Raw genomic sequence first — 24361 nt, 5'->3', positions numbered from 1 at the left:
AAATGTTATTAATCTGCTGTCTTCTATCAGAAGTCTCTTGAACTACTGCTTCTTAATGAATTTCTTACTCCTTCATCAAATGGCAGTTCATAAACTTTGGAGTCTTAGATCTTTCATTTGTTAGCAGCAGAGCTTGAGAATATTATTTAACCTCTCTGAAGCTCAGCTTCCCTATTTCTAATATGGAGATTATAATGGGGTAGCCATGTGTCTCAGTTTTCCCAGGAAAATCCCATGTTATGCTTATTGTCTGAGCTTAATTATTAATAGCTATAGCGTTCTGGTATGGTGCACAGTAAATCGTATGGATATTCTAATTATCATGATACCTACCTTAAAGTGCTGCTGCGAAGATGAAACCAGATAACATTTACCGTTTAGCAGAGCACCTAGCCCACTTTAATCAGTAAGTGTTAATCTCTTTTTTCCCTCCAGGAGGAGCACTCTCCAGTCTGGCTGCCAAATAGTAGAAATACCATAGCTCTGGTCAGCTTGGGGATTCTGTCTCTCTGACTGCTTCAGGTTCCTAGTCTCATACCAGCTGCAAAGCCCATACAGAAGGAATCCACAGAAATTTGCTCTAATAACTACCATGGTCTCTTTATATGACTTTCCACTGGATAGAAAACACTGATTATGCAAACACTTTCTGCTTTTGTACAGAAGTAAAAAGGATGCTTTAGTTTTAAAATTGGGAACAAGCAGAGGTCTGAAAGATCAAGGAAAGCATAAAGTACAACTATACGGACATTTACCTTTCCTAAAATAAATAATAAATAAAAAGAAACTATCATTCCATGTTGTGGATTGAATTGTGACCCCCCAAAATGTATGTCAACTTGCCTAGGCCATGATTCCCAGTATTGCTTGATTGTCCACCATTTTGTCATCTGATGAAATTTTCCTATGTGTTGTAAATCCTACCCTCATGATGAGGCAGTTATGTTAATAAGGCAGGACTCAATCTACAAGATTGGGTTATATCGTGAGTCAATCTCTTTTGAGATATAAAAGAGAGAAACGAGCAAAGAGACAGGTGGCCCTCCTGCCACCAAGAATGAAGAACCCGGAGGAGAGTGTATCCTTTGGACACAGGATCTCTATGCTGAGACGCTCCTAGACCAGGGGAAGGTTGATGACAAGGACAGAAAGAGAGAAAGCCTTGTCTTGGAGCTGACACCCTGAATTCAGGTTTCTAGCCTCGTAGACTATGAGAAAATAAATTTCTGTTTGTTAAAGCCATCCACTTGTAGTATTTCTGTTATAGCAACACTGGATAACAGACATGCCAATTTGTGCATATAGTACTGTGAATATGACTAAGGGGTAGGAGTGACAAAAGTTGGGCAGGCACCCAATACCTCATTTTTATTTATTTTGCTCACTTATCTATATAAACCTCCTGGTAGAAATGGAAATTATTTTCTCTGAGATCTGTGATGACTGTGGTGTTGTTGTTAGGTGTTGTTGAGTTGGTTCCAACTCATAGCAACCCTATGTACAAAAGAAATAGACACTGCCCCGTCCTGCACCATCCTCACAATCGTTGCTATGCTTGAGCCCACTGTTGTAGTCATTGTGTCAATCCATCTCATTGAGGATCTTCCTCTTTTTCCCTTACCCTCTACTTTACCAAGTATACTGTCCTTCTCCAGGGACTGATATCTCCTGATAACAAGTCCAAAGGACATGAGATGAGATCTTGCCATCCTTGCTTCTAAGGAGCATTCTGACTGACCTTCTTCTAAGACAGATTTGTTCGTTCCTCTGGCAGTCCATGGTATATTCAATATTCTTCACCAACACCATAATTCAAAGGCATCAATTGTTATTTGGTCTTCCTTAGTCATTGTCCAGCTTTTGCATGCATATGAGGCAATTGAAAACACCAAGGCTTGGGTCAGGCTCATCTTAGTCTTTAAAGTGACATCTTTGCTTTTAACGCTTTATAGAGGACTTTTGTAGCAGATTTGCCGGTACTATTGTTAAATAATTTTAATATTCATTTGACTACGTTAGCATAAGCAAAGTATTGGTTACATGCTACATTTACCTCTAAGGAAAATATTACTCCATAACTAGCAGATACAAAGAAAACAGAGTGGGCAAATCTAGGATTAGATAAAGATTTCTCTGTCCTTCCCTGGTTCTAGGTTTTTGAAATATATCATCTCATTTATTTTAGAAAATATCCAAATAATACCATTAGGACTAAATATAAACCAAAAAAACCAAACCCAGTGCCGTCAAGTTGATTCCAACTCATAGCAACCCTATAGGACAGAGTAGAACTGCCCCATAGAGTTTCCAAGGAGTGCCTGGCAGATTCTAACTGCCAACCCTTTGGTTAGCAGCTGTAGCACTTAACCACTACACCACCAGGGTTTCCAGGACTAAATAAAAAAATATAGATGTACATAATTATGCAAATGTCATAAAAACAAATATAAATGATTTGCATGTTGTTGTTGTTGGTTCCCTTGAGTCAGTTCCAACTAACAGCGACCCTATTACAACAGAATGAAACACTGCCCGTCCCTGTGCCATCCTCAAAATCATTGCTATTTTTGAACCCATTGCTGCAGCCACTGTGTCAGTCCACCTTGTTGAGGGTCTTCCTCTTTGTTGCTGACCTTCCACTTTACCAAGCATGATCTTCTTCCCCAGGAACTGGTCCCTCCTGATAACACATCCAAAGTACTTGAGTCAACAAAGTCTCACCATCCTTGCTTCTAAGGAGCTTTCTGGCTGTACTTCTTCCAAGGCAGATTTGTTCTTTGCTTTGGCAGTCTACAGTATATTCAATATTCTTCACCAACACCACAGTTCAAAAGTGTCAATTCTTTTCGGTCTTCCTTATTCATTGTCCACCTTTCACATGCATATGAGACGATTGAAAATACCACGGTTTGGGTCAGATGTTACATCTTTGCTTTTAAATACTTTAAAGAGGTCTTTTGCAGCAGCTTTGCTCAATGTAGTATGTCGTTTGATTTCTTGACTGCTACTTCCATGGGCATTGATTGTGGATCCATGTAAAATGAAATCCTTGACAAGCTCAATCTTCTCTCCCTTTATCATGATGTTGCTTATTGGTCCAGTCATGAGGACTTTTGTTTTATGTAGTGGTGTAATCCATACTGAAGGTTGTAGTCTTTGATCTTTATCAGTAAGTGCTTCAAGTTCCCTTCACTTTCAGCAGCAAGGTTGTGCCATCTGCATATCGCAGGTTGTTAATGAGTCTTCCTCCAATCCTGATGCCACATTCTTCTTCATATAGTCCAGCTTCTTGGATTATTTTCTCAGCATACAGATTGAATAAGTATGGTGAAAGAATACAACCCTGATACACACCCTTCCTGATATTAAACACTATCCCCTTGTTCTGTTTGAATGACTGCCTGTTGGTCTATGTACAGGTTTCTCATGAGCACAATTAAGTGTTCTGGAATTTCAATTCTGCACAATATTTTCCATGATTTGCTGTGATCCACACAGACAAATACCTTTGCATAATCGAAAAAACACAGGTAAAAATATTTCTAGTGATTGGAATGCAAAAGTTGGAAAAAAAGAAGGATTGGTAGTTGGAAAATATGGCCTTGGAAACAGAACCAACACCAGAGATCACACGACAGAACAACAACATTAATGGTGACTATATAAAAAAAAAAAAATTTTTTTTTTATACATGTGGATGGAAACCCTGCTACAGCTGCTAACCAAAGGGTTGGCAGTTCAAATCTGCCAGGTGCTCCTTGGAAACTCTATGGGGCAGTTCTACTCTGTCCTATAGGGTCACTATGAGTAGGAATCGACTCAACGGCACTGGGTTTTTTTTTGGGGGGGGGTTTATACATGTGGACTTCACCAGATGTTAATACACAGGAGTCAAATCGACTACATCCGTGGAAAGGGATGATGGAGAACCTCAACGTTATCAGTAAGAACAAGGCCAGAGGCCGACTTTGGAACAGATCATGAATTGCTCATATGCAAGCTCAAGTTGAAGAAAATTGAAACAAGTACATGAGAACCAAAGTATGACCTTGAGTATATCCCACCTGAATTTAGAGATAATATCAAGAATAGATTTGAGGCATTGAACACTAATGACCAAAGAACAGATGAGCTGTGGAATGACATAAAGGATATCATACATGAAGAAAGCAAGAGGTCATTAAAAAGACAGGAAACAAAGAAAAGACCAAAATGGATGTGAGAAGAGACTCAGAAGCTTGCTCTTGAACGTCGAGTACCTAAAGCCAAAGAAGGAAATGATGAAGTAATAAGGTCGAACAGAAGATTTCAAAGGGAGGCTCCAGAAGACAAAGTAAAGCATCATAATGACATGTGCAAAGACCTGGAGTTAGAAAACCAAAAGGGAAGAACATGTTTTGCATTTCCCAAGCTAATAGAACTGAAGAAAAAACTCAGGCCTTGAGTTGCAATATTGAAGGATTCTACAGGGAAAATATTAAAACACGCAGGAAGCCTCCAAAGAAGATGGAAGGAATACACAAAGTCAGTTTACCAAAAAGAATTGGTAGATGTTCATCCATTTCAGGAGGTAGCGTATGATTAAGAACTGATGGTACTGAAGAAAGAAGTCCAAGATGCACTGAAGGTATTGGTGAAAAACAAGGCTCCACAAAATGATAGAATGCCAACTGAGATGTTTCAACAAATGGATGCAGTACTAGGGAACTGTTCACTCATCTATGCCAAGAAACATGGAAGACAGATACCTGGGTAACCGACTAGAAGAGTTCCATATTTGTGCCCATTCCCAGGAAAGGTGATCCAACAGAATGCAGAAATTGTCGAACAATATCAAATTAGCAGTTGGTGCGTAAATTTGCATAATAGTCATATTTACTGGTCTTCCTTGTAGGCATATGGATATCATTCTATCACTGACAGCATTGTACTTTAGGATAGATCTTGAAATGTTCTTTTTGACGATGAATGTCATAGGATTTTCTGTGGCCATTTTTTTTTTTTTTTTTGTAGATATAGATCCACCAGTTCCTTCTTTCTAGTCTGTTTTTGTCTGGAAGCTCTACTGGAACCTGTCCTCAATGGTTGACCTTGCTGGTATTTGATATACTGGTGCCATAGCCTCCACCATTCCTCTTCAATTTGTCGTTCCTGGCGTAGTAGACCATATGATTGTCCGATTCAAAATAGCCGATGTCAATTCATTTCAGCTCACTAATGCCTAGGATATTAATCTTTATCTGTTCTATTTCATTTTTTATGACTTCCAATTTTCCTAGATTCATACTTTGTACATTCCACATTCTGATTATTAATGGATATTTGCAGATGTTTCTTCTCATTTTGAGTCATGCCACATCAGCAAATAAAGGTCCCAAAAGCTTGACTCTATCCGTGTCATGAAGGTTAACTCCACTTTGAGGAGGCAACTCTTCGCCAGTCATGTTTTGAGTGCCTTCCAACCTGAGAGGCTCATTTTCTGGCACTATATTAGACAATGTTCCTCTGACTTTCATAGGATTTTCTGTGGCCATTTATTTTATTTATTTTTTTAAGAAATAGATCCACCAGGTCCTTCTTCCTAGTCTGTTTTTGTCTGGAAGCTCCGCTGAAACCTGTCTATCATGGTCGACCTTGCTAGTATTTGATATACTGGTGCCATAGCCTCCAGCAGCACAGCAACACACCAACCGACACAGTAGGACAAATTGACAGACAAGTGGGGGAGTGATTTGCATACTAGAACTTATTGCATAGCTGCTTTCTGCCTTCCACACTCCTATCATTTCTGCATAAGTTCATCTCTGCTTCTCTTATTTTATGAATATCTAAATAAAATTACGATGCTCATAAATGGACAAAATATTGAGTTTTTTCATCTTAACTATCTTTTTTCCCATAATTAATATTGATTTTCTCTAAAGAAGAGCTCATGTGTGATTTCGTTTAATGAAATCCCAATATTCATAAAAATTTCATTTTTCATAATAAATTTTGAAAAATGATTCCATTATAAAAGGAATTTACATAGAATCATTTTATTGAGTTCTCTTAGTTTATTTCAGATAGGGTTAAGTATTAAAATTATCATAAGGGGATATTTTAAGGATATAGGTTATGGAAAGCAACACATGTAACTATATTATCTACCCCTTAAATTAAAGGCTCACTGTAGCATATTTTAAAGCATATTCTAAATATATAGTAATTAAAATAGTGTGACATTGGCTTGACAATCAGCACACAGAACAATAAACATTATAAGCATTCTTCATAAGCCATATATATGTTATTAATATTTAATGAAAGAAGCCTTAGAAAACAATTCGGACATTACAGATCATTTATTAAATCATGATGGAGATATTGACTACTATGGGGTAAAATCAAGTTTAAATCTAATAATATAGCATGCACAAAAATAAATCCCAGTAGACTGTAATAATGAAATTGAAATTGAAAGCAGTGAAATGTAGAAGAAAATACAGGTAAAAATTACACTGATCTCAGGATGGGAAATAGTTTAATTACACAAACAATGGAAGAAATCACAAACTAAAAGTTTCATGAATTTTCTTGCATAAACATTTTAATCTTTCTGTGTAAAAAAAGGTAAATGACAAACAGAAAATAAATCTTTGAAAACAAAATTAAAGATAGGTTGATATCTCTAATGTATAAAGAGTATTTAAAAATCAATAAGAAAATCAGTAACATGATCATAGTTTCTTGCCAGGGGGCTTCTCCCAGGCTGTGTCAGAGGCCCTCTCACAATATATCAGCAAGCAGCAGGATGCCTTACATCAAATCTCTTTCATAAGTCCAATCTTTTTGACTTCTTTTTCTCCCACCAGCTGGAGAAAACTCTCTGCTTTTTAAGGGCTTGCCTGATTGGGTCAGGTCCACCAAGATAATCACCATATCTTAAGGTCAATTGACTTGGGACCTTACATTTGCAAACACTTTCACAGCAGTACCTAGATTAGTGTTGGAGTGAATATCCAGTGGATAGTAATTTTAGGGGGGGGCAGGATGAGGAGAAGTGCCTTTAGAATTCTGCAGACCACCCCTATATATTACTTTTATAAATAGAAAAAAATACATTTTACAGGGAAAGAGTGCACTGCAAATTAAAACTGAGAAGAAAAAGAAAACAATCACTAACCTTTGAAGCAGACAAAGCCATGGCCAAATCTGGACTCAGCCACTTACCTATGTGTGTTTTGGATAAATTATTTACCTTTTGAGCCTGTCTTCTCAGCTGGGTCTAATAGTAACTAACTGGATTGTTTTGAAGACTAAAGGGGATAACATTTCTAATGCCTCTAACAAAGCTCCTGACATACGGTCCTTCAAAACCAGAAACTCAGGTCTTGATTTTATAGTAAATTTTTTACCTCAAATATATTTCTTAATTGTTCTCGCAAGGAAAGAAAGTCAACGGGATAAATTTTCTCTATATATAATTTTAGAGAAATATGTACTTAGTGTGTTTTTCAGTGCCTTAATATCCAAGTGTTTCTCAAGCTATCATAATTAAAATTATTATCAAATACAGGATTCCATCTGTATAACATCAGTGTTGTTCTTACTCTTGGCAAGGAGGTTGGAGGCAAAAGGATATGTTTCCTTACCCAGACTATGAGTTTTTCTTCACAGTGCCTCGCAGCATGTGCCAAAACAGGCAATGAAACACCAGGTCTGAAATCAAATCCATTTTTTCATAAAGGATTACAAATCACAGTCATTTCATTTCCAGGACTACAGCTTCAGTTTTTTTTTAATGAATTTTGCTTGGAATATGATCAACAATCAATGAAGAAAATGCATTGAAATGCCAAATCAATGCCTCTGATACATGGTTTTCTAACTGGTAAACACAAAGCTAGGAAAACAGCATAAAATTTCTGCTTCATCTTATTTGTCCGTGATAATAGCTTTTATATCACCAAAAGGAAATATAAACAACCCAAATTAGAAACTTATAACTATAAATCTGGAAGGATCCTTTGAGATATTCAAATTCAATGTCATCATCTTTTGGACAGGGAAATTAAGTAGTGGAGATCAGAAGTTGCCTGTCCAATGTCTCACAGCCAATTCTTTTTTCTGGAGTTATTTTTAGAGCCATGGGACAAATAGGAATTGTCGGACCCTCAGCAAGGTAATAACTAGATCACTATTTCCCTTGTTAACAAGATACCTGTCTACCTAGCACGTTTCTTCCTCAAGGTAATTCTATGCTAGCTAGGTTGGGCACATGGGCAAATTCAGTAAGTTCATCTTCAGTGTCTCTGTTTTCTCCTGTCTATTCTCATTCTTATCCTGTGCTGATCACACTTGCCTCTATTCCACTCAATTAGAACACCAGTAAGCACACATTTTCTTCCGTACCCCTCTTCTCTTACCCAAATCTCAAGAAGGATCAAGATATACTCATTCACACTGAGATATTGTCATTTGATAATGGCTACAAAGTCAGTTCTATATTTATGTATTTATATAAAAGAAGATAAATGAGCTTTATAACTACAGAATTGTATTAGATTGCTAGGCTGCTGTAACAAAGTAGCACAAACTGGGTGGCTTAAAACAACGGAAATCTATTGTTTTACAGTCCTGGAGGCTAGAAGTTTGAAATTAAGGTGTCGGATGGGCCATCCACTCCCTCCGAAGGGCCTAGGGAAGAATCCTTCTTTGCCTCTTCCAGCTTCTTGGCTCTAACCAATTCTTGACATTCCTTGGCTTGTAGCTGCTCTGTGCCCTCTCTCCTTTGAGTAAGAAAACTAATCATTAGATTTAGGGCCTGTTGTAATCCAATACAACCTCATCTTAAGTGATTACATATGCAAAGTCCCTATTTCCAAATAAGGTCACGTTCTGAGGTTCCAGGTGGACTTGAATTTTGGAAGGACACTATTCAACCCATTGCAAGAATCATCAGGTATTCATTAGCTCAATTGAAAGAGCTGAAGGGTTTATTCAGAGTGGAGTTAGTTCTTACACTAGTAGAAATTGTAGGCCAGGAATCGTAGGGAAATGCCATCTTCTCAAGCTCGCTGCTAAGGCATGCTAACATTTGACAGGTTCCTAATCCCTGATTTGTAGAAGCCAAGGCTTTTTCAGAGGGCAATTCTCTGGCAAAGTTTCTCCTGTACTTATGCAAGCTACCTCATGGGAACTGCTACACAGCCAGTTCTATTGGGTGGAGACTAGCGATGGAGTGGAAATAGGATGATGAACTTGTGGAGAAAGAAGTGCCTACAACAGATGGAAGTGTCCTAAAGAAGTCATTTGGTGGTTGGATTAGGGCTGAGTCTCCTCAGATATAAAGAAGAAAGGAAGTTAGAAAAAAAAAGCATATGTTTATTTTCCTCACATACTACTCTTCGAACTTGAAATCCACTTGTTAAGCTTCTCCCTCTTTCAAGGTCGAAGTTAAGTTCCACATCCTCTAGGTTTCTTATCTCCTCCCCAGAGTTTTCATGTAGGATTAGGGGAAGGAGCCAGCAATGTTTCAAGGGCTTGAGCTTCATATTGAGTGCCTTTTGCCCAGCATCACAGTTGCCATATCAGTGAACTATAAGGTGACACGGTGTGTCCCAAGGTACATAGTGTGGGCTGGACCACTAAATCAAAAAGAAAACAAAACAAAACAAAACAAAAAAACAATGAATTGAAAGTAGTTCTACTTCCACTTAGAATTGCTTCCATTCTAACTACAAGAGAAGGCCACATAATCTATAAAACCAAAACTATTCCTGAGTTTCTCAGATTTCTGAGGCTGTCAGGCAACCAGGTGAACTAAATTCCAAATAGTGACAAGCCCCTTTGAAGAAAGACATGACGCAAGCATTTTATTGTTGGGAGAGTATGGTAGGGGGATATGGCCAACAAAAAGCAGGAAAGAAGAAAACAGCTGAAATGTTAAGAAATTCTGAAAGATCTGTTGTGGACTGGTGATTAATTTAGAACCCTCGGAAGACCCAGATAAAACAGATAAAAGACAGAGACTGACTGTTACTGGAACGCATGGCAGGAACACTGAGAAAGCCCCACCTCTGAGGCCCAGGTGCACCAAACCAAACCAGTTGCCAGCACGTCGATTTGGACTCATGGTGTGACCCAATGTGTTTCAGAGTAGAACTTTGCTCCATAAGAGCTCCATAAGATTTTCAGTGACCTTTTAAAATCAGATCTCCAGGCCTTTCTTCTGAGGCACTCCTGAGGGGAGTTTCCAACTGCCAACCCTTCAGTTGGGCGAGCACAAAACCATTTGGGCCACCCAGGGACTCCTTCCCAAGTGCACAGGGTCTGCCTAAGACTGAGGCTAGGTGGAGAACTGAAGATCCCCCTGCCCACAGAACTAGCCTCTGACTGAGTAACAAGCAGTGACAGTCTACCACTAGGGGAGTTCAAGAGTGTGGAGAGGGACCACTCTTGCACAGGAGTGCAGGGCTTGCTGAAAGTTGAGGGCAGAGCAGGAACACTAAGAAATGCCTCCCAGCACCTCAAGTGCCACACAGAGCACAGGGTAGTGACCCAATCACTGAAGGGGTTTGTCAGCCAGTTTAGGTATATGTATACATTGAAGGTAACCATACCAACAACAACACCTAAACTCAGTTCAACTACTGACTGTATTGCGTCAACACCACCACCACCGCCACACACACACACACTAACAGCTTGAGAGAAGTGGCATACTCACTTCTGGGCACAAATACTACTATCTCATTAAGGAAATGCAAGTTAAAGTCACAGTTAGTTATCACTACATACTGGAATAGGTACGATTAAATGGACTGAAAATATCAAATGCCGGTGAAGATGTGGAGTAACTGGGTCTCTCACACATTGCTGATAGGAATGCAAAATGAAACAGCCACTTTGGAAAACACTTAGGCCTTTTGCTATAAAGCTGAATATAGTCTTACCATGTGAGCCAGCAAGTCCATTCACAGGTAAGGAAAACAAAAACTTTTTGTTGTTTCTTGTAAGCTGCTGTTGAGTCAGTTCCGACTCATAGCTACCCTATGCACAACAGAACGAAACGCTGCCCTGTCCTGCACCATTCTTAGAATCATTGTTATCCTTGAGGCCATTGTTGCAGCCACTGTGTCAATCCACCTCCTTAAGGGTCTTCCTTTTTTCCACTGACCCTGTACTTTAACAAGCATGATGTCCTTCTCCAGGGACTGATTTCTCATGACAACATGTCCAAAGTATGTAAGATGCTGTCTCGCTATCCTTGCTTCTAAGGAGCACTCTGGTTGTACTTCTTCCAAGACAGATTTGTTCGTTCTTTTGGCAGTCCATGGTGTATTCAATATTCTTCGCCAACACCACAATTCAAAGGCATCAATTCTTCTTTGGTCTTCCTTATTCATTGATCCAGCTTTCACATGCATATGAGGAGATTGAAAATACCATGGCTTAGGTCAGGCACACCTTAGTCTTCTAGGAGACATCTTTGCTTTTCAACACTTTACAGAGGTCTTTTACAGCAGATTTGCCCAATGCAATGCGTTTTCTGATTTCTCAACTGCTGCTTCCCTGTATGTTGATTGTGGATCCAAGTAAAATGAAATCCTTGATAACCTCAAGCTTTTTTCCATTTATCACGATGTTGCTTATTGGTCCAGTTGTGAGGATTTCTGTTTTCTTTATGTTGAGGTGTAATCCATACTGAAGGCTGCGGTCTTTGATCTTCATTAGTAAGTGCTTCAAGTCCTCTTCACTTTCAGCAAGCAAGGTTGTGTCATCTGCATAACACAGGTTGTTAATGAGTCTTCCTCCAATCCTGATGCCCCGTTCTTCTTCATAGAGTCCACCCACTGCCCTCGAGTCGATTCCAACTCATAGGACTCTACAGGACAGAGTAGAACTGCCCCTTAGAGTTTCCAAGGAGTGCCTGGCGGATTCAAACAGACCAGCTTCTCAAATTATTTGCTCAGCATACAGATTGACTAGGTATGGTGAAAGGATACAACCCTGATGGACACCTTTCCTGACTTTAAACCACTCAGTATCCCCTTGTTCTGTCCAAACAACTGCCTCTTGAAAGCTTATGTTCACACAAAAACCAATATGTGAATGGTTATAGTAGCTTTATTCATAATCACCAAACACTGGAAGCAACCAAGATGTCCATCGATTGTGGGATGGAGAGACAAAATGTGGTATATTCATACAATGAAAAAATACTCATCAGTGAAAAGGAACAAACTACTGATGAGCTCACAGATATGGATGAATCTCAAAAACATTATCTAAGTGAAAAAATCAAACACCAAAACTACATGATTCCATTTATATGAAATTCTAGAAAAGGGAAAATGATAATGACAGAAAGTAGATCAGTGGTTGCCAGGGTTCAGCAGGTGGAAGGGAGAAAACTGATTTCCAAGGAACAAGAGGGAATTTGTTGGATAATGGAAATATCATGATTATGGTGGCTACATGACATTTGTCAACAGTCATCAAACCATGTACACTAAAAAGGGGTGAATTTTTACTGTAGGTAAACCATACCTCAGTACACCTGACTTAAAAAAATCAAGAAGGGGAGTCAGGATGGAAAACACCAAGGTTGGAATCTAAGGGGATAAATTTTAGGGGATTTCGAGCTGGCAAAAGGGAGGCTTGGAAGAATACCCTGGATTATGATTCAGAGATTCACAGCAGCTTTTTATGTGGTGCTGTTGACCCCTGGTAGGATCATTCTAGGCGCAGTTAACAAGCCTAACATGGACTGGTCAGATAGAGCCAAGGTAGCAATAAAGCACAGGGCAAATGTTTGTGGTCTCATCCATCCCTACATTCCTGTTGTGCGGATATGGCGTTTAGCTCACATATATGACCACCAGACATTTCTCAGTACTCTCTCAATATCATGCACTTTCAACTATTTTGAACTAAGAGAATTCTGTAAATATATAATAGAATATAATGTTTATGCATTCATACGAATTTTCCTATAAATAAATTCACAAATCTGAAAAAAAGTCCTTTTCATGTGCCCTGATTTGTGGTTTATAAAAGATAGTCACAAATTCCCATGTTCTATTCATTTTAATATAATAAATATTTCAAAATGAGTGATGCTTATTTGCATCTATCCTGAAATATGTCCCCTCTTCAGTCAAGTTTCCAGTTTTTCTGTAGATTCAGCTCACAAGCTATAGCTAATGGAACCAGATCCCAGTAGAAGAAAGACCCAAGACATGAACGTTAAAAAGACTTTGGTTTGACTTCTGGCTCTGTCACTTACTAATTGGAATTTTGGCCAAGTGACTTGATTGTCTGAGCCTCAGTTCTTCAACAACAAAACCTACATAATTTTATTTACCTTGCAGGATTTCTGTGTACATCACTCAGAGTCTCAGTCTGATTCATATTCGAAAGGAGGGATCAGAGATGTTCAATGAAGAGAGTAGTTACAAGGTGTGGGCAGAGTTAAGGGAAACCAGCAAGGGAAGGGGAGGCACCCCAGGCCTAGCAACAGTGAGGAGCCATTACCACTCCTAGGCCAGAAGGACCAAAGAGAAGGGTGGTAACAGGAATCCAAAGACAGTATCTGCCATGTAGGTAGCATAAGGCTGTGTGAGAGGAGCTGGAAGCTTTAGTTGCTGAGCACCACCAGTTCTTGATGACCATATGAGAGGAAAGTAGGAGAATAAATTGCCTGTCATTTCTCTCCTCCATGGCTCCAAGCTCCTGTCTCTTATTTACTGAATCCAGCAGATTCCAGAGGGCAAAACAGGCAAGATTTTGCAACACATACAGGTCAGCCTCCTGGGGCACCAGGTAGAGGGTGAAGAGTGGATCTGTAGGACACACGGATAACATAACGAGATGGATGATACATGTGAATATGCCTGGCCCAGTAAGCATGGGCTTAGTAATTACTAATTTACTTTCTTCCTGCTGGTCATCTGTTGTTCTACCAGCTCAACATTGCTCCCTCTTCTTTCAGTAACATTAATTTTCCTTTGGTAACTCCCCCAACCCCAGGGTAGTAAGAGGCAGGATGTGAAAATAGACCAGTGCTTCATTTTTAGGGAGAGATTCTGTAGCAGAGTGGCTGAAAGCATGGACTCCAGAATGAAACTACCTAGATCTGAAGAATCCCAGCTCCTTCACTTATTGCCATGTGACCTTGGGCAGGTTTATTAATCTTACTGAGCCTTAGTTCCCACTCCTATATCAAAAGACATACTATTAATAATTACTTAATAAAATGATTGTAATGATTTAATAAGTCAAGATATGTAAAGCACTTAGCACAGTGCCTGGTAGAAATAAATGATTTCTAAGTGTTGTTATTTCTAAGAGAACAAAAAAGAGGAAGACCCTCAATGAGATAGATTGACACAGTGGCTGCAAAATGGGGTCAAAGATAGCACAGATTGTGAGAACGGTGCAGGACTGGGCAGTGTTTCGTTCTGTTGTACATAGGGTTGCTGTGAGTCGGAATCAACTTGGCAGCACCTAACAACAACAACAACAACAGCTATTATTATTCCCTGTGGTCTTACCGGTACTTGCCAATCAAGGTGAGCATCCACTGCCTTGCCCCCTCTTTGGTAGGCATGTGGCTCAAGCTGGACTAATCTCTGACTTTTTCACCTGAAAGTTGAATTTTGCACTGAGTGATATAAGGTTAAAAAAGAAATGGTGCTAATGTCACTCTGATAGCAAGGCTGTTAAGAGACTGGCAGTTATTTCTCGCTACCCAGTCCCTGAAGCAGCTCAGGTTCTACCCTTCCAGACTGGTCAACTCTTGCTTTGATTTTTTTTAACAAATTGTTAATTTTTTTTATTTTTTAAATTTTATTGAGATATAATTTACATACCATACAACTCACCCATTTAAAGTGTACAATTTAATGATTTTTAGTATAGCCACAGAGTTAGCAATCCTCACCAAATTCACTTTTAGAAAACTGTCTTACCCTGAAAAGAAACCCCCTACCTTTCAGCAGTCATTCCCTAGCTTCTCCCAAATCCCATCCCACCCCAGTACCTGGCAAACACTAATTTACCTTCTTTCTCCATAGATTTTTTCCAACAAGGGTCCAAGATAAATTCAATGGGGGAAAGAGTAGTCTATTCAACAATCAGTGGTGGGACACCTGTATATTCCCAACCAAACAATGAAGTTGGATCCCTACCTCACACCTTCTGCAAAAATTAATTCAGAATGGAACAAATGAAGGAGATAAACCTATAAAACCCTTAGAAGAAAGCACAGGGTAAATCTTCTTTGATTTTAGGCACCACCCAGCATCTTTTCAATTTAACTGTCAGCCTCTTGCCTAATACTCTGAACAGGGACCTTCATCTTCCTCTGGAAAAGCAGACCAATCTTCCTGAGTTATTGGTCCCAGGTCTCACCCTTATTGACATGCTGAATTTAGGCTTAAACTCAAGGACATTTTTGCTTTGTGTTTGACTGTGTCTGCAATGCTAATCTCCATGGTATTTAGCTAGTCAATCTCTGGCAGTGTTTCAACATGTGATTTTGTAGGACTAAGTGAAGTTGCAATGAACTTAAAAAATAAATACAAGTTAATGAGTTACTCAGCTTGGCTCTGTAACCATGAAACTCGATGTAAGGAACCAGACAAGGCTGCTATGAATTATTGAATATTACTGAGGAATGGGATTAAGAGAAGTTATCACAAACGATGCTAGTGACTTGTCATTTAGTGGTAGTCCATTTACTCAGCTTTCCAGTTTTAACTTTGTATAGAAAAGTTTAATCCCACCCCCCCAAAAAAAATCAAACAATAATTTGAAAACCCTTGTAAAACAGTAAAGCCATATATATCTGGGTGGTGGGGGAGGAGGAGGGGTGAAGGAAGAAACCAATCTGTTACTCCTATCCAACAATATGACATTCTTACGGGGGGAGGAGTAGAGGTGTGTATTAATACATATATACACACACACACACACATGCATATGTATAATTTTCACAGATCTCCAACAAACTGGACAAATCATAATGGTGCTTGCTGCTTTAATCATAAATGGTAACGTTCTTTACTTTGCACATTACCACAGCTGTTCATTAAACTGAATAAAAGAAAATGCAAATCGCAATCTCCATAAAGTGAATGCAAGAGTGTGCTCAAGGTTGGGCCACCTTGCTGAGAAAGTGTAGAGCAACTGCTGAATTCAAATAATAATCAAATAGCAGTAACAATGCCTTCTCTTGTACAGCATGGAAGATGCACAGTTCAAATCATTTGTAAGGATCCTTTTTTTTCTCTGAGCAAACCAACTGAACCACATGCTTCAGAAAATAAATTTTTGACATTCCAGGGGAATGAATACAGAGTTTTCAAGCAAGAAAAATGCAGATGAAAAGGACAGCAAGGGGTGTACCAATATGCATCTGAAACAGAGGACAAGCTTGCTTGCTATTATTAAGTCTGGGCAATAAGACAGATAAGGATGTCAGGTAATGCATCAAAACATGTGAGGAAAAGAAGAGTAAGTAAAAATAAGACGCAAACTAACACTCCTTCTCCTGGTGTTCCTCTTATATTCCTTGCTGCTCCTGCACTGAATCATTTTATTCTCCCAGAATATGAAGTACTACAATTCCTCATTCCCCAGTACTAGATCCTCACCTTTAAGTTCTTCTTGAGCCATTCCATCTATTGCCGTGGTTTCAGTTATCATCCATACAGAGCTAACTTTCACACTTAAAACTGCAGCTCAGGCTTTCCTTCTGAACTCTACAACAGACCTCTAATTGTCTCCTAAACATGTCTACTCAGTTATCTCAAAGTACTTTCAAATTCAGCATGCCTATAACTAAACTCAAGATCTTCGCCCCCTAACTTGCTTCTACTCAACAACCTCATTTCAGTAAATGGCGCCACCATCCATCCACATGCACAAGTCAGAAGCCTAAGGCTCATCCATGAAACCTCTATATCAGCCATATCCCACAGGCCATTAGCGGCAGAAGCACACTTAGAACAGATATAACTTCTGATCTAGTCCTATTTCATTATTCCACAGAGCAGTAGGGACTCCAGGGTTTAAAAAGCAAATATTTCATGAGTTTGATCTTATCAGACCTATTTACTCTATATTTAGTCACCAGAATTTGTTCATAATGCACTCTCAGGAGGAGGGGGAGGGAAAGCAAAGTAAAATTGTGAAAACTGGGCACTATTCCCAGAGAGCTAATTAAAAAATGTTAAAAGTTCTTAATTACTTCTCACTTTAAAATTAGATTTTTTTTTTAATGTCATGGAATGTTGAGTGAAAGTTTTCCTATTACCCCAGAATGACAACCTGGAGCCTATATCTGAGGACGAAAATGAACTATGTACCACATATTCAGAAGGGACTTGGCAATAATTGTGGCCACACACCTTCATAAGGGCTCACTAAACTTACGAAGACGTAGCATGTCTGTCTCTGGTACCTCCAAGTGTCTGCCCAACACCACCCTGCCCCTGTTATTGTCATTGTTAGGTACCGTCGAGCCAGTTCTGATTCATAGGGACCCTGTGCAGAACAGAATGAAACACTGTGCAATCCTGCACCATCCTCACAATTGTTGCTATGTTTGAGCCCTTTGTTGCAGCCAGTGTGTAAATCCATCTCACGGGAGGATTTTCCTCTTTTTCACTGACCCTCTACCTTACCAAGCATGACATCCTTAGGGACTGGTCCCTTCTCATAACATGTCCAAAGTACATAAGATGAAGTCTCATCATCCTCACTTCCAAGGATCATTCTGGCTGTACTTCTTCCAAGACAGATTTATTCGTTCTTCTGGCAGTCCATGTTATATTCAATGTTCCTTGCCAACACCATAATTCAAAGGCATCAATTCCTGTTCAGTCTTCCTTATTCATTGTCCGCCTTCTGCATACATTTGAGGCAATTGAAAATATCATGACTTGAGTCAGGTGCACCTTAGTCCTCAAAATGATATCTTTGCTTTTCAACACTTTAAAGAGATCTTTTGCAGCAGATTTGTCCAATGCAATGCATCCTTTGATTTCTTGACTGCTGCTTCCATGGGAGTTGATTGTGGATCCAAGTAAAATGAAATCCTTCACAACTTCAATCTTTTCTCAGTTTATCATGATGTTCTTTATTGGTCCAGTTGTGAGGATTTTTGTTTTGTTTATGGTGAGATGTAATCCCTACTGAAGGCTGTGGTCTTTGATCTTCATTACTAAGTGCTTCATGTCCTTTTCACTTTCAGCAAGCAGGGCTGTATCATCTGCCTAACGCAGGTTGTTAATGATCCTTCCTCCAATCCTGATGCCCTGTTCTTTATATAGTCCAGCTTCTCAGATTATTTGCTCAGCATACAGATTGAATAGGTATGGTGAAAGAATACAACCCTGATGCACACCTTTCCTGACTTCAAACCAATCAGTATCCCCTTGTTCTGTCCAAACAACTGCCTCTTGATCTATGTAAAGGTTCCTCATGAGCACAATTAAGTGCTCTGGAATTCTCATTCTTTGCAATGTTATCCATAATTTGTTATGATCCACACAGGCAAATGCCTTTGCATAGTCAATAAAACACAGGTAAACATCTTTCTGGTATTCTCTGCTTTCAACCAAGATCCATCTGATATCAGCAATATCCCTGACATCCCTCGTTCCATCTCCTTTTCTGAATCTAGCTTGAATTTCTGGCAGTTCTCTGTTGATGAATTGTTGCAACCATTTTTGAATTCTCTTCAGCAAAATTTTACTCCCATGTGATATTGATGATATTGTTCAATAAATTCCACATTCTGTTGAATCTCCATTCTTCGTAATGGGCACATATAAGAATCTCTTCCAGTTGGTTGGCCAGGTAGCTGTCTTCCAACTTTCTTGGCATAGACGAGTGGGCGCCTCCAACGCTGCATCTATTTGTTGAAACATCTCAATTGGTATTCCTTCAGCTCCTGGGGCCTTGTTTTTCGCCGATGCCTTCAGTGCAGTTTGAACTTCTTCCCTCAGTACCATCAGTTCCTGATCATATGGTACCTCCTGAAATAGTTGAACATCGATCTTTTTGGTAAAGTGATTCTGTGTCTTCATTCCATCTTCCTTTGATGCTTCCTGCATCCTTTAATATTTTTCCTGTAGATTCCTTCAATATTGCAACTCAAGGCTTACATTTTTCTTCAGTTCTTTCAGCTTGAGAAATGCCAAGTGTGTTCATCCCTTTCGGTTTTCTAACTCCAGGTCTTTACACATTTCATTATAATACTTTACTTTGTCTTCTCAAGCCACCCTCTGAAATCTTCTACTCAGCTTTTATTTCATCATTTCTTCCACTCACTTTATCTCCTCTACATTTAAGAGCAAGTTTTAGAGTCTCTGCTGACATTCACATTAGTCTTTTCTTTCTTCCGTTTAATGACCTTTGCTTTCTTCATATATGATGTCCTTGTCTGGTCTTCGGTTTATTAGTGCTCAATGCATCAAATATATTCTTGAGATGATCTCCAAAATCAAGTGGGATGCAATCAAGTTCGTATTTTGATTCTTGTTGTCTTGTTTTAATTTCTTCAGCTTCAAATTGAACTTGCATATGAGCAATTGATGGTCTCTTCCACAGTCAGCCCCTGGCCTTGTTCTAACTGATGATGTTGAGCTTTTCTATCATCTCTTTCTGCGGATGTAGTTGATTTGTTTCCTGTGTTTTCCATCCAGTGAAGTCCACATGTATTAAAAAAACAAACAAAAAAACCCACTGCCATCAAGTTGCTTCCGACTTATAGCGACCGTATAGGACAGAGTAGAACTACCCCATAGAGTTTCCAAGGAATGCCTGGTGATTTGAACTGCCAACCTCTTAGTTAGCAGCCGCAGCACTTTACCACTATGCCACCAGGGTTTCCTCCACGTGTATAGTTGCCATTTATGTTGTTGAGAAAAGGTATTTGCAATGAATAAGTTATTGGTCTTGCAACATTCTATCATGTGATCTCTGGCGACATTTCTATCACCAAGGCCATATTTTCCAGCTACCAATCCTTCTTTGTTTCCAACTTTCGCATTCCAATCACCAGTAATTATCAGTGCATCTTGATTGCATGTTTAATCGATTTCAGTCACAAGTTGCTAAAAAATGCTCAATTTCTTCATCTTTGGCCTTAGTGGTTGGTACTTAAGTTTGAATAATAGTCATATTAACTGGTCTTCCTTGTACGTGTATGGATATTATCCTATCACCGACAGCGTTGTATTTCAGGATAGTTCTTGAAATGTTCTTTTTGATAATAAATGTGACTGCCTTCTTCTTCAATCTGTCTTCTGGCACTATATCAGACAATGTTCCACTGCTATTCATGTTTTTACTGTCCAATTTTTTCAGAAGTAGACCACCAGGTCCTTTTTCCTAGTCTGTCTTAATCTGGAAGCTCCACTGAATCCTGTCTGCCATGTGTTACTGTGCTGGTATTTGAAATACTGGTGGCATAGCTTCCAGCATCACAATAACACACAAGCCGCCATAGTACGACAAACTTACAGATGTCCCTGGCTTCCCAATATTTTCAAGAGGACTGGAGAAGGGAGAACAGGGAATCAGAGTCAATAAAAACTGTTGCAGCCATTACTGGGTTTGTGGCAGACATCACCCATCCTGAATGGGCTCTGGCCTAGTTGCAGAATCAGGGTCCTGGGTGCCTCCCGCCATGCCAGAAATTACCCTTATAGTTGTCGGATCATAGAGGACATGGGGGTGAGGAGATAAGCTGGCTGCTGCAGAGGAGCACTGGTGGTGGGGTGAGGTGTCAGCTTTTTGGCTACTAGCCAATGTGTAAAGAAGTATTTCAATATTTGGACAGTGTTTCTCAAAGTGAGGAGTGTATGGCATTTGAGATGTCACTATTCTCCAGGGACTGTGCATGCATTACAGAACATTTAACATCTTTGATCCTTGGACAATGAGTGCTGTTTCAGTCACACCCTAAAAACCAAAAATGCCTTCACACATTTTTAATGCTCCCTGGGTGTTAAGGCAGTACTGAACAGATTGAGAACCAGCTCCTGATTTACCTGCACTAGGAAATTATGTATATAAACAAGTCCACTGGGCTCCTGAAGAACTGAAATATGGGCTCTCTAGGGAGTCAGCATTTTGATGCCTTCCTTACATAGAGCTTGGATGGCCAAGAAGGGTTAACAGAGAAGCATCAATAACCAACAATGAAAAAGGACTACCATCAGCAACCAGGAAGAGAGATTTGTTCATGTGTCCCTTTGCTTCCACATCAACATACTGAAAGAGTTAGACCTGGAAGAAGTAGTAGAGAAGAAGTATCTCTGCCCATCGTGCCCTGCCACCCCTGAACTACCACAGTCTCAGCGTAAGCCTGTGCTGAAGGGGAGGGGAAGGGAAATGCAAGTTAAATAGAGGTTGAGATTGAAACTATAAACTAGACTGAGTTTTAATAACCAAAAGTGACCAGTGAGGTATAGAAGCTGTCCAAGACTTCATTAAATAACAGGAAAGAGAAGTTCAATAGAGCATGGTTGAAGGCAGTGACTGGAGAAAAAACAAAAACCATTTCATGTTTATAGCCCACCAAGTCCAGAATCCTCGATAAACTGGTCGCAATACACCTTTATCATTTCATGTATTCCCTTAATTTGATTCCTTTCCTCCAGATTTGAATACACGGTTATTGGGCTGAAGTCTTATTGAAGCTGAAGATTTATAGCTTTGGAGAAGCTACAATTTTTCTTTTCTCTCAATTATATTAAGTTTATGAGACCTATATGTCTAATCATAAGCATCAGCATGTTCTATTTTCCTCTCATTTTATTAGCTAATAAGGGCAAAATAAAATAAATGTAAAACATTCAAATAAGTGCACGATAAACTCTGATGTTCACTAAGAATTGCAAAACTGCTCAAATTGAACTGATCTCCGGCTAGAAGCACCACTATGCAATAACTTGAAATATTTAGGATAGTATTCCCTACTTGGCTGTCTTACATCAACTCAAAATTTGATCTATAATAGGAAGTTTAAGGATTTAAGAGTAGAATGTGTTAAAATGTGAATTAAACAAAAGTTGAGGTATAAAATGTGAAGGCCATGTACAGTTATTAATGTACCTACTTGTTGTGCTATGAGGAGAGAGAACAAGGGCCCCACCAGCTAGATTCTACAGCAATCTTCGCCCAATTAGCAGAGTCCTTAAAATCAACTTGAAGGCTTTTATTCCTTTAATATTTGAATGCCCTTATTATACAATTCCCAACCTTCAAAGAGGTAACATTGAATTATTAGTTATTTAAATTTTAAGGCCGTAGTTTTTAAACCTTTTGGCAAATGGTCCCCATTGTCGATCTCATAAAAACCCTTTCCACAAAAGACTGAACAAGAAAGACAGTAAATTATTATTGTTGAGTTGAACCACTAAGTTTTGTGATAATTTATTACACAGTCATAGTAACTGGAATACCAGGTTAAGAACTCTTGCTTTAGAAGAAATGGGTTTCCCTTTTTGCACGTCATGTGATTAAGAGAAGGTTTAAGGACACTGAACCCTTATTTGAGAAGTGGAAAAGAGCTAGGCTATCAAAAGACACTATATATATATATATAGTTGAATTTATGACATAAATGCTAGATATTCTATCATTAGAGCATCAAATAATAGAAATCATCGTATCAACAGAACAATCAATTTAAAAAAACTTATAATCATCTCAGTAGATGAAGACAAAGCATTTGATAAAATTCAAACTCCATTCACAATTTAAAAAAAACAATAATAATAAACCTCAGCAAATTAGGATTATAAGAAAATCTCTTTAGGCTGACAAAGGGATCCGTAAACAATCAAAGTAAACATACACTTAATTGTAAAAACTTGAACTCTTTTCCCCCTGAGAACAAGATTGAAACAAGGATGCCTGGTATTATCACCTACTGTTAACACTGTATTGAATGTTCCAGTCAGAGAAGAAAGCAATTTTTAAAAAAATGAGGGATAAGGACTAAAGAGAAAGGAATAAAATTGTGATGTTTTTGTGTTTAATGAATCCCAATGAACCTAAAGGTAAATTATTATAATTAATGACACTATAACAAGGTTTGAGAAAAAATTAATATCCAAAAAAAGAATTTTTTTTTAATCCTTCCCTCTTCCCTTCTCTCTCTTTCCTTGCCTTCCCTTCCTCTCTCTTCTTTTCTGGTCCCTACATGCACACAGTGGAATACAATGCAAACTACAGACACATATCAAAGTCAGTGAATCCTTTCACAAACCAAATGGAGGGTGAAAGAAGTAAGACAAAAAAACTTATATAATATTCCATTTAAATAAAGTGCAAAAACTAAGCTATGTATGTACAGATGCAAGCCTTGAAGATTACACCGTAAAGAGAAACAAAAAATGATCAGAGATTCATATTTTTTTGTATTTATTCATGTTTTAAATATATTATATAATACAATAAATGAACTAAAGCTCTAAAAACAATCTATGCATGAGACTGGGTATCTTGCAGAGATAAAGAGGCCCTTTCACATTTGACTCTATATTTCCACGTTGTTCAAATCTACTACAAAGAGAGAGTACACAGTTTTCAAGTATCAAATACGCAATTTATTCTAAACTATCAATAAACACAAAAAACTTTAAAGATACCCAAAAATTACGTGTATAAATTTCAAGGGGAAAGGGTGTTTCCGAATGGGAGAAGACCTACAATTGATAGAGGCAAAACAAACAAAAAGCTGAAACACTCAAGGGCCTTCAGGTAGTTGGTTGTAGCTGGAGCAAAGACGTCTACAGTCTGATCTCTGAAGGGCTGGGGCTGGGGCTGTCACCATTTAAATGTGGTTTGAGGTCACACGCTGAATCACATGGTAGTATTCTTTTTACTTTGACCCTGATGCACAGACCATGACCCAAACCCCATCAGAGCTGGTAATAAATTCCACCATTATTAGCAAGTCTAACTACAGAGAGCCAAAGGATTGATGAGGCCAGAAAGAAAGGTCTGCCCTTTAACCAGAAGCTATACATTCAAGTCACCTTCAAGGCAATTTTCTGGGGCAAACCACTGCCCATGCATTTATGTGTGGTTAATGAGCAGTGAAAAGCCCTTTTGAATGTTCAGAGACCCTTTCCATTTGCACACAATTAGGGTAAAAATGAAATGTGCAGATTAACATTGAATGACATTCTTTTGTTATCTTTTTTCTATCACATCATGCATGAAAACCAAAGGTCTCTTTGTCCTAATAGAGTCTAAATTGCTTAATCCCCACATTTATAAACTCGCATTTTTTTCCCCTTCAGAGAATTTGTCATGGTTTCTGAGCTCTTGGGGGAAAAAAAAAATTCCC

The sequence above is a fragment of the Loxodonta africana genome, chromosome X (assembly GCF_030014295.1).
Source record: "Loxodonta africana isolate mLoxAfr1 chromosome X, mLoxAfr1.hap2, whole genome shotgun sequence".
Lineage (NCBI taxonomy): Eukaryota > Metazoa > Chordata > Mammalia > Proboscidea > Elephantidae > Loxodonta > Loxodonta africana.
The sequence above is the reverse complement of the archived record's forward strand: the minus strand, read 5'-3'. Positions refer to the sequence as shown.